The sequence below is a fragment of the Cervus canadensis genome, chromosome 24 (assembly GCF_019320065.1).
Source record: "Cervus canadensis isolate Bull #8, Minnesota chromosome 24, ASM1932006v1, whole genome shotgun sequence".
Lineage (NCBI taxonomy): Eukaryota > Metazoa > Chordata > Mammalia > Artiodactyla > Cervidae > Cervus > Cervus canadensis.
Window position 1 is genome coordinate 38543064 of NC_057409.1, and position 13299 is coordinate 38556362.

The window sequence follows — 13299 nt, forward strand, 5'->3', positions numbered from 1 at the left end:
CATTCTCTTCCCTTCTCTGTTCCAATTGGTTTCTGCCCTTATCTTGCTCTTTATCCTTTCCTCTGCTCTCTCTGCAGGTCTCCATTGCTTTCAACACCATTTCCCTTGCCGCTAAATATGCTCATTTGAGAGGGGGCTTTTACATGAATTCTTGAGACCATCGCATTACTCTGTGGGGGTGAAGGGGGTGGGTAAGGGCATCAGCTTTTTATTAGGTGATGCCAATATCAAGAATTTAAAATAAGAGAATGGTTTTAGAGAACATTTCTTGAATATATTTTCTTCAGATTGCAAATGGATGCAGGGCTAATTACTGTTGCCTCTTTCTCTGACTAACCAGTGACAACCTCTAAAGCTTGGAATTAAGAAAGATGTGGCCAAGTGTCTGAGATTGTTCTTAGCAGGCAAAGCTTCTCAAGCTGAACAATTTTAAAGAATCTCTCATTAGGGAAAGAAGAGGATAAATAGTGCAAGGGAAAATTTAAAGAATGTTCAATTGGATGAATTTGTTTGTGGGAAATTCCTACTATACTGAAGCCACAAGACTAGAAAAACTTTGATTTCTTTGTTCTTATATCCCCAAAAGGCAAAAAAAGAAAAAAATAAAATTATATATGTGACAGCTCACCAACACTGGAAGAGCTTTTCTTTTTGAAGTTTTAGAAAGGAGTTGAGAATTAATATGCAAATGTAAGGAACCCAGAAAACCCAAAAATAATCTTGGCAAAAAAAGAACAAAGTTGGAGGACTCATATTCCCGATTTCAAAAGTTACTACAAAGCAACAGTAATTGAGACAGTATGGTAGCAGAGTATGGATGGCCGTACTGATTGATGGAAAAGAAATGAGAGCCCAGAAATAAACCTACATATCTACTGTCAACTGGTTTTTGGGAAAAAATGCCAACATCATTCAATGGAAAAAGAATAGACTTTCCAACAAATGGACAGCCATTCTTCATGCAAAAGAATGAAGTTGAATCTCTTCCTTATACCTCTACAAAATTAAATCAAAATGGATCAAAGGCCTGAAAGTAAAGCTAAAACTGTAAGACTCTTAGAAGGAAGCATAGGAGTAAATCTTTGTGACTTTGGATTTGGTGATGGATTCTTAGATATGACACCAAAAGCACAAACAACAAAATGAAAAAAAAAAAAAGATAAATTGGACTTCTCTAATGTTAAAAACTTTTTTTTCCTTCAAAAGGTACACTATCAAGAAAGTGAAAAGACAACCTGCAGAATGGGTGAAAATATTTCCAAATCACAGATCTGCTAAGAATACTTAGAATATATATTTACAATATGTAAAGAATTCTTACAGTTCAATAATAGCTAGATTTTAAAATGGGCAAATGATTTGAGTAAACATCTTTCCAAAGATGGTACCACTTAAAAGGAAACAGGAGTAAATCTTTGTCACTATGGATTTGGCAATGGATTCTTAGATATGACACCAAAAGAACAAGCAACAAAATGAAGGAAAAAAGGACCAACAAACTAAAGAAAAGATGCTAAATGTCATTAGCTATCAGGGAAATGCAAATCAAAACCATCATGTGATACCACTTTATATATGCTGTGATAAAGAAGACAGACAATGGCAAGTGTTGTCAGGATGTGGAGAAATTAGAATCCATATACAAGGATGGCAGGAATGCAAAATGTTGCAGTCATTTTGGAGAAGAGTCTAGTGGTTCCTCAAAAGATTAAACATAGAGATACCATATGGAGTAGAACCCAGCAATTTCACTTTTAGGTATATACTTAAGACAAATGAAAACATATGTCCACACAGAACCTTGTACATGAAATGTTCATAGTAGCATTACCTGTAATAATTAAAAGGTAGGAATAAACCAAATGTCTATCAACTGATAAATGAAAGAAAAAAATGTGTTATATCTATAGAGTGGAATATTATTTAACCATAGAAAAGGATAAGTACCAATACATGCTACAGCATGGATAAACTTTGAAAACATTATGCTAAGTGAAAGAAGCCAGACACAGAAGTCCATTTACAGTATGATTTCATTTATATGAAACATCCAAGATAGACAGAAAGTAGAAACAGATGGCTGATAGGCAGAAAGTAGAGACAGAAGTTTGATTGTGGTTACCTAATACTGGAAGAGAATGGATGGGGAGATTGAGGTGTGATAGATAAAGGATATAGGCTTCTTTTGGGGGTGATAAAATGTTCTAAAATTGATTGTGTTGATGATTATATAACTCTATGAATACACTAAAGACCACTGAATTGTATACTTTAAATATTTGAATTGTGTAATATTTGAATTTTATCTCAGTAAAGCTGCTATACACAGAAGAACTATACAAAAAAGATATTCATGACCCAAATAACCATGGTGGTGTGATCATTTACCTAGAGCCAGAATTCTGGAATGTGAAGTCAAGTGGCCTTAGGAAGCATCACTACGAACAAAGCTAGTGGAGGTGATGGAATTCCAGCTGAGCGATTTCAAATCCTAAAAGATGATGCTATTTTAACATATTGAGTGCTACACTCAACATGCCAACAAATTTGGAAAACTCAGCAGTGGCCACAGGACTGGAAAAGGTCTGTTTTCACTCCAATCCCAAAGAAAGGCAATGCCAAAGAATGTTCAAATTACTGCACAACTGCCCTCATCTCACATGCTAGCAAAGTATGTTGAAAATTCTTCAAGCTAGGCTTCAACAGTATGTGAACCGTGAACTTTCAGATGTTCAAGCTGTATTTAGAAAAGGCAGAGGAACCAGAGATCAAATTGCCAACATCCATTGGATCATAGAAAAAGCAAGAGAATTCCAGAAAAACATCTACTTCTGCTTTATTGATTATGCCATAGCCTTTGACAGTTGTCATGTACGGATGTGAGAGTTGGACCATAGAGAAAGCTGAGCACTGAAGAATTGATTCTTTTGAACTGTGGTGTTGGAGAAAACTCTTGAGAGTCTCTTGCACTGCAAGGAGATCCAACCAGTGAATCCTCAAGGAAATCAGTCCTGAATATTCATTGGAAGGACTGATGTTGAAGCTGAAACCCCAATACTCTGGCCACTTGATGCGAAGAACTGACTCTTGGAAAAGACCCTGATACTGATTGAAGATTGAAGGTGGGAAGAGAAGGGGATGAAAGAGGATGAGATGGTTAGAAGGCATCACTGACTTGATGGACATGAGTTTGAGTAAGCTCTGGGAGTTGGTGATGGACAGGGAAGCCTGGTGTGCTGCAGTTCATGAGGTCGCAAAGAGTTGGACACAACTGAGTGACTGAACTGAACTGAACTGAAACCCTTTGACTGTGTGGATCACAACAAACTGTGGACACTTCCTCAAGAGATGGGAATACCAGACCACCTTACCTGTCTCCTGAGAAATCTGTATGCAGGTCAAGAAGAAACAGTTAGAACTGGACGTGGAACAACAGACTGCTTCCAAATTGGAAAAGGAGTACATCAAGGCTGTATATTGTCACCCTGCTTATGTAACTTATATACAGAGTTCAGTCAGTTCAGTTCAGTCACCCAGTTGTGTCTGACTCTTTGCGACCCCATGGACTGCAGCATGACAGGCCTCCCTGTCCATCACCAACTCCTGGAGCTTATTCAAACTCATGCCCACTGAGTCAGTGATGCCATCCAATCATCTCATCCTCTGTCTTCCCCTTCTCCTCCTGCCCTCAATCTTTCCTAGCATCAGGGTCTTTTCAAAAGAGTCAGTTCTTTGCATCAGGTGGCCAAAGTATTGGAGTTTCAGCTTCAACATCAGTCGCTCTAATGAATATTCAGGACTGATTTCCTTTAGGATGGACTGGTTGGATCTCTTTGCAGTCTCAAGAGTCTTCTCCAACACCACAGTTCAAAAGCATCAATTCTCTGGTGCTCAGCTTTCTTTACAGTCCTATTCTCACAACCATACATGACTACTGGGAAAACCATAGCTTTGACTAGATGGACCTTTGTTGGCAAAGTAATAATATCTCTGTTTTTTAATATGCTGTCTAGGTTGGTCATAACTTTTTTCCAAGGAATAAGCATCTTTTAATTTCATGGCTGCAGTCACCATCTGCAGTGATTTTGGAGCCCCCCAAAATAAAGTTTGTCACTGTTTCCACTGTTTCCCCATCTATTTGCCATGAAGTGATGGGACCAGATGCCATGATCTTAGTTTTCTGAATGTTGAGTTTTAAGCCAACTTTTTCACTCTTCTCTTTCACTTTCATCAAGAGGCTCTTTAGTTCTTCTTCACTTTCTGCCATAAGGCTGGTGTAATCTGCATATCTGAGGTTATCTGCATATGTGAGGTGGTTTCATCTGCATATCTGCATATGCAGAGTATATCATGAGAAATGCTGGGCTGGTTGAAGCACAAGCTAGAATCAAGATTGCAGGGAGAAGTATCAGTAACCTCAGATATACAGATGATACCACCCTTATGGCAGAAAGTGAAGAGGAACTAAAGAGCCTCTTGATGAAAGTGAAAAAGGAGGGTGAAAAAGCTGGTTTAACACTCAACATTCAAATAATGAAGATCATGGCATCTGGTCCTATCACTTCATGGCAAATAGATGGAGAAACAACAGAAACAGAGACTTAATTTTCTTGGGCTCCAAAATCACTGCAGATGGTGACTGCAGCCCTGAAATTAAGAGACGCTTGCTCCTTGGAAGAAAAGCTATGACCAACCTAGACAGCATATTAAAAAACAGAGATATTACTTTGCCAACAAAGGTTCATCTAGTCAAAGCTATGGTTTTTCCAGTAGTCATGTATGGATGTGAGAGTTGGACTGTGAAGAAAGCTGAGCACTGAAGACTTGATGCTTTTGAACTGTGGTGTTGGAGAAGACTCTTGAGAGTCCCTTGGACTGCAAGGAGAGCCAGCCAGTCAATCCTAAAGGAAATCAGTCCTGAATATTCACTGGAAGGGCTGATGCTGAAGCTGAAGATCCAATACTTTGGCCGCCTGATGTGAAGAACTGACTCACTGGAAAGGACCCTGATGCTGGGAAAGATTGAAGGCAGGAGGAGAAGGGGACGACAGAGGACGAGATGGTTGGATGGCCCCACTGACTTGATGGATATGAGTTTGAGCAAGCTCTGGGAGTTGGTGGTGGACAGGGAAGCCTGGCGTGCTGCAGTCCATGGGGTCACAAAGAATTGGACTTTGAAAGCTGAAAGCTGCTATCCTCAAAAACTATAAACTCCAAGAATTTAAATAAAAAAGAGTCAAAGCATTTTAAAGTTGTGAAAGCAAAGCTGCAACTTCTTTGAACAATAACTTGTAAAACTCAAGACACACCGGGTGTCAGTAAGCAATTATTCCTGTTTTACAGATGCAGCAATCGAGACTCAGAGGATTAAATGACTTGCCGCATAGTCATACAGGTAATTGGTGGGAAGATGGGGAACCTAGATCTCTCACAGCCTCTTAGTGCATGATTCTGACATTCCACTAGCTCCTCTCAGACTTCCTTTTTCACAGGGCTTTGGAGGCAGCAAAAACATGAAACAAAGCTCCCTTTGCTTATTTCCTTACATTGTGGTTAACAGTGTATTAGTGGCTCAGTCGTGTCCGACTCTTTGCAATCCCGTGGACTGTAGCCTGCCAGGCTCCTCTGTCCATGCAATTCTCCAGGCAAGAATACTGGAGTGGATTGCTATTCTCTTCTCCAGGGGATCTTCCCAACCCAGGGATCAAACCCAGGTCTCCCAAATTGCAGGCAGATTCTTTATTGTAACTAACCCAAGGCTATTTTTAATGAACAAATCTCAAGTTCTTTGGGGGATATAGCAGAGCCTTGAAGAAACTTGAGGTGGGTGAATTAGTTATTTCCTCACAACCTCTCAATCAGGTGAAGGCGGATCTCAAGACAAATTCTGCCCCATATATGAATATGAGCAGGTTGGCACAAAGGAGCTCATACAACCTGCTTTGCCAACCTGATGACATCTCAGGGCTCTCACCTTTTGTTTATCTTCACTTGTATGAAAGGTCCACTGGGGAAGACGCGGTGATATTGTAGAGGTAGGATCTGCAACTGTTCAGATCAGTTTAGGCTACAGAAGTCCTGGCTAATGATCGGGTGTAAGACCATTCAAACATCAAGTCTGGGGCATCATCTTAAAGAGACAGGCTACAGGTCCAGCTCGATTCTGATACCCAAGCAAGGATGCAGAGAGCCTTATAAATATTTTGTTCAGTCTATACATCTTGAGTACATCTAATTTTTACCAATAAAGCACATTTTTAACCTTTTGAACCCCAGGTTTCACTTCTGTAAAATAAGATATTTAAGGAGTGATGTTACAAATATGTGGAAACTTCTGTGATACTCTAAAGAGCCACTCATTTATTTAATAAATCACCATTTTAAATATTTCTAAAATTCACTTCACTAATTAGAAAACCTTGGGTACTGATTGAGATACAGAAGACAAAATCATTTGCAGTAGCTGCTTCTAGAGCAGTCCTCTCAAATGTGTTGCTAACTGGGCACCCCAGGAGTATAGATTTTCCATTAAGGCAGCTGACTGCCCCTGGAGTGGGAGTTTATACTAAGTGGCATATTCAGAATATCTCAGTCTAGGCTAAAATATTTCAAATTAAATTATAATTAATAAATAAATTAATAAATATGCAAAAAAACTCCAAGCAATGTACTAGGGCTGCCACTTGCTTTACATATTTTAATTACATAATTGTGATGCTTATGTCCTCAGGCTTGTTAGCAAAGGACACAATTTTTCTTTTCAAAAATTTTTTTTAATTTTTATATAATTTTTAAATGTTACTTTCCATTTACAGTTATTACAAAATATTCACATATTCCCCATGTTGTACAATACATCCTTGAGATTATCTTATACCCAGTAGTTTGTACCTCCTAATTCTCCCCCATCCCACTGGAACCATAGTTAATTCTCTGTATCTGTGAGTTTGCTTCTCTTTTGGTATATTTAATAGTTTGTTTTTCTTTAAAAAAAATCTATTTTTTTAAGATTCCACATGTAAACGATATCATGCAGTATTTGTCTTTATCTGACTTATTTCAATTAACAATGCCTTCTAAGTCCCTCTATGTTTTTGCTAATGGCAATATTTCATTCTTTTTTATGAATGAGTAGTATTCCATTCTATATTTATAACACATCTTCTTTATCATTCATCTGTTGATGGACACGGGTTGCTTCCTTGTCTTGGGAATTGTAAATAATGGTGTTATGAACGTTGGGATGCATGTATCTTTCCAAGTTAATGTTTTTTTCAGATATATAACCAGTAGTGGAATTGGTAGGTAATATGGTAATTTTATTTTTATTTTTTTGAAAATTCTCCATACTGTTTTCCACAGTGGCTGTACCAATTTCCATTACCACTGACAATGTAGGAGTATTCCCTTTTCTCTACATCTTTGCCAATGTTTGTTATTTGCAGACTTTTTGATGACAGCCATTCAGAGAGGTGTGAGGTGATATATTATTATGGTTTTGATTTGCATTTCCCTGATGATTAGCAGTATTAAACATTTTTTCTTGTATGTGTTGTCCATCTGTATGTCTTCTTTGGAAAAAATGTCTACTCAGATCTGCTTATTTTTAAAATTGGGTTTTTTTTTTTTGATATTGAGTTGTATGAGCTGTTTATATATTTTGGGAATATATAAATTTAACTCTTTATTGGGAATATAATTTGCAAATTTTTTCCCCATTCAGTACATTGTCTTTTCATTTTATTGATGGTTTCCTTTTCTGGTCAAAAGCTTTTAAGTTTAATTAGGTTTCATTTGTTTATATTTGCTTTTATTTCCTTTACTTTAGGAGATGGATCCCCAAAAATATGGTTTTGATTTATGTCAAAGAGTGTTCTGCCTCTGTTTTCCTCTGGGAGTTTTATAGTATCCAGTCTTACATTTAGGTCTTTAAGCAAATGATGTAATTTTTTCAAATCAAATAAAGAGAAAAATGGATAGAAGAGGAAGACATAGAGAATGGATAGAAAGAAAAAAAAAAGTCAGAGGCAGAGAAAAATGGAAACTGAGGAAGGAAGAGTTTTAGAGACTCAGAGAGAGGCACAGAGAGAAGAAGAACCAAAATAATCAGGCATCCTCAGGTTGGTCATTTTTTAATTCTCATGTGATTCCTTCAAAGACCTCTTTTTTACTGCCAAGCATAGCAAGTCTCTCTCATCAAAACTATCCCTGGCTTGGCTGGAGGGATACACAGAGGACAACAGAAATATCTTCTGAGAACCCCCATGTTCATTGCTGCAGTATTTATAATAGCTAGGACATGGACTGAATCTGTGTCCATCAGTGGGTGAATGAGTAAAAATATGTGACATATATAAATTTCAGCCATAAAAAGAAGGAAATTCTGCTGTTTGGGACAATGTGGATGGACCTTGGGGGCATTATGCTAAATGAAATGTGACACAGAGAAAGACAAAGGTTGTATGATCTTACTTTTATGTAGAATCTACAAAATCTGAATTCATAGAATACACTGATGGTTGCCAGAGGTGGAGAATAGGCCATGGAGGAAATGGGAGAAGATGGTCAAAAGGAACAAACTTCTAGTTATATGATAAACAACTTCTGGGGATAAAACATACAGCATAGAGATTAGAGTTAACAATACTGTATCATATATTTGAAAGTTGTTTAAGAGTGCTCGGGCCTGGTGCACTGGGAAGACCCAGAGGGAGCGGGTAGAGAGGGAGGTGGGGGGGGGATCGGGATGGGGAATACATTTAACTCCATGGCTGATTCATGTCAATGTATGACGAAACCCACTACAGTATTGTGGGGTGATTAGCCTCCAACTAGTAAAAATAAATGGAAAAAAAAAAAACAAGTATTTTCTATTAGGCACACACACACAATAAAAGAGAGTAGATCTTAAAAACTTTCATCATGAGAAAAAAATTGTTACTGTGTGAGGTGATGGATGTTAATTAAACTTACTGTAATGAGCATTTTGAAACATACACATATATCAAATATCATATTGTACACTAATGTGTACGTGTGTATGTGCTCAGTTGCTAAGTCCTGTCTGACTCTTTGGAATCCCATGGACTGTACCCTGCCAAGCTCCTCTGTCCATGGGATTTTCCAGGCAAGAATACTGGAGTGAATTGCCATTTCCTCCTCCAGGGGATCTTCCTGACTCAGGGTTTGAACCCATGTCTCCTGCATCTCCTGCACTAGCAGGAGGATTCTTTACCACTGAGCCACCTGGGAAGCCCCATGGTACACTAATATGATTGACTAATACAATGTTGTTCATTGTTCAGTTTCTAAGTCTTGTCTGACTCTTTGCGACACCAGCACACTAGGCTTCCCTGTCCAACACTATCTCCCAGTTTGCTCAAGTTCATGTCCATTGAGTTAGTGATGCTATCTAACCATCTCATCCTCTGTTGCCCTCTTCTCCTGCCTTCAGTCTTTCCCAGCATCAGGGTCTTTTCCAATGAGTTGGCTCTTCACATCAGGTGACCAAAGTATTGGAGTTTCAGCTTCAGCATCAGTCCTTCCAATGAATATTCAGGGTTTATTTCCTTTAGGATATGTTTTATGTCAATTTTACCTCGATAAAATTGGGAAAAAGTGAGCAATATCTCCTGAGGAAATAAACATAAACTCACTCTCTCTGAGTCTGGCAGGGTGCTGCAGTGCTGGTAGGCACGTGGTAGAATCCTTCCTAGAGCAAGATGGCAGTGCTGCAGCTACACGCCAACTGCGGGGGATCCCAGGGCTCTTTCACAGAGGTGGAATGAATGACTGCCCATGGGCAATGATACCAGGGTTTCAGAAAAGGATCTCCTTACTCACAATCTCTATTCCTTGCCTGCCTTGACTTTGCCACTCAATGTGGCGTCAGACAAATTATTCAGCCTTTCTGAATCTCAGATTGTACCTTCATACAATGAGGACTAGTGCCATAAGTATATGCTATATGTACTGTAAATACTTCTTTTTTTCTTTTTCCTTAATTCATTCTCTCTCTTTTTTGGTAACAGATTTTGTTTTTCATTAAGAGTATCTTTTTAAAATATCAGTGACTCTGGGAGAGGTGCATTAAGACAGTTTTTCTCAAATACCCATCAAAGTGCCCCTAATGGAGGAGGAAGATAAACATTTAGACCCCGGAGATCGGGGGAAGGATTTGAAAGTTCCTGCTTCAGGGTCAAAATTTATTTATAGTTTTAAGATTTGTTTTATTTTAAAAGTCCATGAATTTTGCATTTTACTCCATGTTTCTATAGTACTCTAGTTTGTAATGCTCTTTTAAAAAAAAAGGAATTTCCCCTATTACTGGCACTCCAGGAGAATGTCCCATGTTTATCCTGCAGCTTCTTGTTTTCTTGGCATGTGGCCATGTGCTCCTTAGGGTCTATAATCCCTGGCTTGAGCAGAGTGGCCTTACATATCAGATAACACGCTGGCAAATAAAGCTACAGAGGAAATAGGACACCCAAAGATGATTCCAGTTTTGTCTTGAGGCCACCGAGCCTGGTATTCTCACGTCTGTGCTGTATGCTGTGATGTGCTTAGTCGCTCAGTCATGTCCGGCTGTTTGCGCCTCCATGGACTGTAGCCCGCCAGGCTCCTCCATCTATGGGGATTCTCCAGGCAAGAATCCTGGAGCGGGTTGCCGTGCTCTCCTCCAGGGAATCTTCCCAACTCAGGGATTGAACCCAGGTCTCCTGCATTGCAGGCAGATTCTTTACCATCTGAGCTGCCAGGGAAGCCCGGTATTCATGTCTAGGCTACTCTAAATTTCTAGCGAGAAACTATGGTGATTTTATTTCAGACTGAGACCAAAAGGTGATAGGAGTAGTGAGTTTAAGAACAAATTTAGGGGTTTTCTGATTGTATCAGCATCCTAAGAATTTGGCTTTAGACTTGAGGTCTTTTTGGCCATGTACAGAATGACAAGGGTTTCTAGTCTCTCAAAGATCTTTATCAGGCTCATTCATCTGGGGCCCCGAGAGAGGGTGAGAATTTGAAATGGGATATGAACCTGAAATATCCTTCTGGGTAATATTTATAGTCTTGGGGGCCTTGAAGTTCTCAAGGTCCTCTTGGTTGCACAGTGCAAGTGTTCCTTTAAGATGGCCATGTTTGTGAGAAGGCATCGTCTAGTCTTCTGCAGCTACTAAATTAATGATCCTACTGTCATGAAAAGGTATTAAGAGGTTAAATGTTCCTTGGAAGCGGATCTTTTTAGAGTCATCTCTCAACAAGTTGTCTTAGGCTGTACAGATAGTCTCAACCATTACTAACAGATGCATCTGCCGTGAGACAATTTTGCAAGCCCAGGCAGAAAAGAACTCATGCTTTTCTGAATCTTCCTCTTGGCTCATATTAAAACTAGCCAGGAGAGGAGTCATAGCAAAGTTTATTAGGGACAGTTCCCTGGAGGGGGAAATAATGGGGATAATGAGACAAATATTCTTAAGGCATCCTGGGGCTTCTGGAATAAGCAGGCTCTGGTCCACCGGAATAGCTGGTGGAGAAATGGCTTTGTTATACATAATTTCAGAAAATATGTTCTGTTGTTATATTCCAAATACATTTGAAATTTCCTAGAGAAGTTCTTTGTTGTTGTTTGTTGTTGTTCCATTGCTAAGTCGTGTCTGACTCTTTTGCGACCCCATGGACTGTGGTCCTGCAGGCTCCTCTGTCCATAGAATTCCCCAGGCAAGAATAGTGGAGTGGGTTGCCACGCCCTCCTCCAGGGGATCTTCCTGACCCAGGGATCAAACTGGCGTTTCTTATGTCTCCTGCATTGGCAGGTGGGTTCTTTACCATGGGCGCCACCTGGCAAGCCCAGTGTAGGATAACCTTAATCAGGAAGGAAGCAGATGAAGTGTATGTGTGCATATGTGTGTGTGTGTGTGTGTGTGAGAGAGAGAGAGAGAGAGAGAAAGGGAGAGAGAGAGAAAGAGAGGAAGAGAGAGAGGGAGCGAGGAAGAGGGAGGGAAAGCTAGAAACTGATTTTCTGGTTAAGGTGAGATAAGCCATCCATTTAATGGCCTAAAAGCTATTGGAACCATCATTTTAGGTTCAGGTAAATGCTACCACAGGCTCCACAAGTTAGTATAAGGTCCAGATATGAAGAAAGGAACTTATATCTATTCCAAAATCACATTATAAAGCCTTATTTAGTGCATCTTTCCAATGGCATTGTAGATAGCTGTGACCCTAGATATATAATGGGGAGGTGAGGAGGGTGTTCTGTGTGCAAACCAGGGAAGCTCCTCCATGCATTACTTCCAAATACATTGACCATTTTCTTATAGACCTGGCCTTGACACTGAGAATATGAAATCAAGGAAATCTGGACATAGTTGAATGTGAGGAGCTTCCGGTCTACTGTAAAGGATTTATGCAGAGGTATTATACCATGGCTAGAGGCATATACAGAGGCATTGTAGTGTAGTGTAAGCTCACAGACTTCCGAAGTCAGGCTGTCTGGGTTCATGCGCTACCATTGCCACTAATTAGTAGTTCAAGATCACTGAATTTCAATTTTATCATTTGTAAAATGGGATTGGTCTTACTCTATATACGTATAGGATATATTTATATATATATATACATATATATATATATATAGGTCCTCCTATAGGACTATTTTGGAGAAGGAAATGGCAACCCACGCCAGTGTTCTTGCCTGGAGAATCCCAGGGACGGGGGAGCCTGGTGGGCTGCCGTCTATGGGGTCGCACAGAGTCGGACACAACTGAAGCGACTTAGCGTAGCATAGGACTATTTTATCTATAAATGAGCTGATACACACATACAGACACACACACACATATATATATATAAAGTGTCTGACTCATAATAAACATTCAGTAAATGGAGAGATATTATGATTATATATATAAATACATTTTGTTATTGTTGATATTTAGGGAGAAAATTATGCCAGGAGACCTTTGGTAATCCTCAGATTTGGGAATAATGTCATAACTGCTTTGGAGGTAAATTATCTTTACTTCTATAAGTTAATACTTTGGAGAGGAAGAGGCAAGTAGACCTCAATGAGATATTCTAGTCTCACAAACTAACTCTCTAACCTATACAATAAAACTGAAGTAGTGCTCAGCAGATGAGAAACTGCCTCTTGCCATGGACTTTTGGAGTTAGACAGGAATAGTCTATTAGGACTATTAAATTTCAGAGACTGTTGAAGGTCAGAGACTGTTTAAGATAGCAAAACCAGCATGAGAATGCTGATTTGCTCAAGGAACAAAAGATTCCTCCAGTAGTCCAGTG

The 13299-nt window shown here is 39.3% G+C and overlaps 1 long non-coding RNA gene across 1 annotated transcript in view; it reads left to right on the forward strand.

The window, feature by feature from the left end:
• LOC122426408 overlaps positions 1–13299 on the forward strand; it is a 107808-nt gene that overhangs the window by 45583 nt on the left and 48926 nt on the right. Inside the window, exon 2 of the long non-coding RNA XR_006265157.1 lies at positions 5344–5395. This is a non-coding gene — a long non-coding RNA (uncharacterized LOC122426408). The remainder of the gene's footprint in view (positions 1–5343; positions 5396–13299) is intronic.